General features: G+C 47.6%; 1 protein-coding gene across 1 annotated transcript in view; it reads right to left on the reverse strand.

Moving 5' to 3' along the window:
- Window positions 1–2595, reverse strand: part of Wars (tryptophanyl-tRNA synthetase) — a 33608-nt gene that overhangs the window by 12356 nt on the left and 18657 nt on the right. The window lies entirely within an intron of this gene.

Below are 2595 nucleotides of genomic sequence, written 5' to 3' on the forward strand. Positions count from 1 at the left end.
AGGCTGGCCTCGGACTCAGAAATCCGCCTGCCTCTGCCTCCCAAGTGCTGGGATTAAAGGCGTGCACTACCACCACCCGGCAAGGATATATTTTCTAATAGTCAACTTCAGCCCATACTCTTAAAGCGAGACAAAGTCCTCACTGGGCGCAGGTGAGCAGCAGTTAGGAGCTGAGCTCACCAGAGACACACAATGCCATGCTCAGAACGGGCCGGGAAGGCAGAGCCTGTGGTGCGCTCCCTCCTCTTGACTCACTACCTTCGTAATCTTATTCAAGGACTTGCTACAGACTTCTGCTCTCAGTTGACTACTGTGCTGGCTAGTCTTGTGCCAACTTAACACAAACTCGAATCTCCAATTAGAAAATGCGTCCGTAAGATCCAGCTGTAAGGCATTGTCTTAATTGGTGGCTGAAGGGGTCCAGTCCATTGAGGTGGTGGTGCATCTCTGGGCTAGTGGTCCTGGGATAAGACAGCAGGCTGAGCAAGCCATGAGGAACCAGTCAGCAAGTAGCACCCCTTCATGGCCTCTGCAAGGGCTCCTGCTTTAGATTCCTGCCCTGTTTGAGTTCCTACTGTGACTTCCTTCAATGACTGTCTACAATGTAGAAATATCAGTCAAACAACCCTTTCCTCCCCAGCTTGCTTTTGGTCCTGGTGTTTTATCACAACAACAGAAACCCTGACTAAGACCGCCACAGACATTTAAGTGCAGAGAGGGCAGACTTGTAAACTGTCCATCAAACTGGAGATGGCAGTGCTGCTGAAGGGAGCACAGGGCCAAAACCACAAGAGTTTGTGTGCTAAAAGCAAAGTGAGCTCTTGTCCCATGCTGGGGCACCAGGCAAGGCAGGAGTGCGGAAAACAAGGGCAGGAGGGCTCTAGTGGTTAAGCCTGCTGCACAGAGCAGAAGCTGCGTGTGAGACAGTGTCTCACTGCCTTGGCCCCCACTTGTGCACGAGTTCAAGGCCAGCCTAAGCAACACATGGAGAGCCTCACAAATGAAAGCTAGGGTCACTGTGTCCTGCCAGCAGCCTGCCCGTGAGAGAGAAAGAGCGGAGCCCGTGAGAGAGGTGTATCCCCGCTGAGGCTCGAGCACTTCCTCAGCTATTCTGAGGAATGAGAGAAGGCTGGCACATGTGGGACAAGTCTGGTGACTATGTTACCACAGACCACTGAAGACCCGAGGTCAGATCTTCATCTTAGATCCACTTAAATTCCTCCCAGGACTGCAGAGTCTCCATGTTCACATGGATCTGACAGGAACAAATGAAAAATTCATCTCTGTGTGTTGGGGGCAGGCAATGAAAGGGTTCAGCTGTTACAGCGCTGCCTGATCTGAATTTGATTCCCAGGACTGACATTGTAGAAGGAGAGAACTGTCCTGTAAGGTGTCCACTGACCTATCTACTTACACACATCCTTCTTAATAAGTTCAAATGGAATTCAAATATATATATTGTTTGAGACAGTGTCTCATTATTTAGACCAGGCTAGCCTTAAACCCAGAGGGGTCCTTCTGTCTTTCCCTTCCTAGGGCTACGATTGACATGTGCTACCAGAATAATAAAATAACAAAAATGTTTTAAAAGTTTTAATGATTTTCCTAGCTGGAATAAAGGTCAGTGTATTTGTTGCCTCCAGTAGATACAGACTTGCTACTTGGCTTTAGGTATTTATAAACGCAGCCTGGGCAAACAGTAACATCCCAACTCCTCTGTGCCTCTAGGGCCCCTGTGTGCTTCCTCATCCCTGCCTTGGCCTAATCATTGGCTGTAACATTCATTATACAAGAGGGCCCAAGCTCAAAGCCCATCCAACCTGCTGAGTGAAGGCTCACATCCTCTAGTGCTCAGGACTTGATGCCTCTCACGTCCCACCATGGTGGGAGAACACACTCAGGGCCTTACACATAATAGATAAACGTTCTATCACTGAGTCACACATCAGCACTCAAGGAATGTTTGTGGAACTAAAGATTATTCACTATAATACTGTATTTTTGAGACAGGGTCTGACTATGGGGCCAACTGTATCAGTAGCCTGTGTGTAGGATTAGAGGTATGTACCACAAGGGTTTAATCTCATTTTTAGGATGGTTGACTAGCCCTCTCACCTCCCCACTTTGTTTCTTCTCAAGGGTCTTGCTATGTAGCCCTTGGATAGTCTTGACCTCCCGACCCTGTTTTCTCAGGCCCCCGAGGAATGGGATTGACTGTAGGTGAGACAGACACACCTGCTTCCAATTCTGATTATTTTCCCACACTTTGTAATTACTGGGGATGAAGTGCAGGAATGAAGTGTGGGGATTTAAATATGGCCAGTGTAAGAAATGTGACTGTGCGGAGGATAAGTGTCACTATCTCTCTGAGGAAAAAGTCACATTGAAAGCAATAAGGCTACCAAACTCTCAGACTCACTGTCCTTGGACACTACAGTGTAAAATCCTTCACTGCTGAGGTGACACCATGACAACACAGCTTCATGTTTATGATTTCGGTAGATAGGTTAAGAAGGTAACAGTAGTTTCTGACATTACTTAATTCTTTCTACACACACACACACACACACACACACACACACACACACACACACA

The sequence above is a fragment of the Mus pahari genome, chromosome 7 (genome assembly GCF_900095145.1).
Source record: "Mus pahari chromosome 7, PAHARI_EIJ_v1.1, whole genome shotgun sequence".
Taxonomy (NCBI): Eukaryota; Metazoa; Chordata; class Mammalia; order Rodentia; family Muridae; genus Mus; species Mus pahari.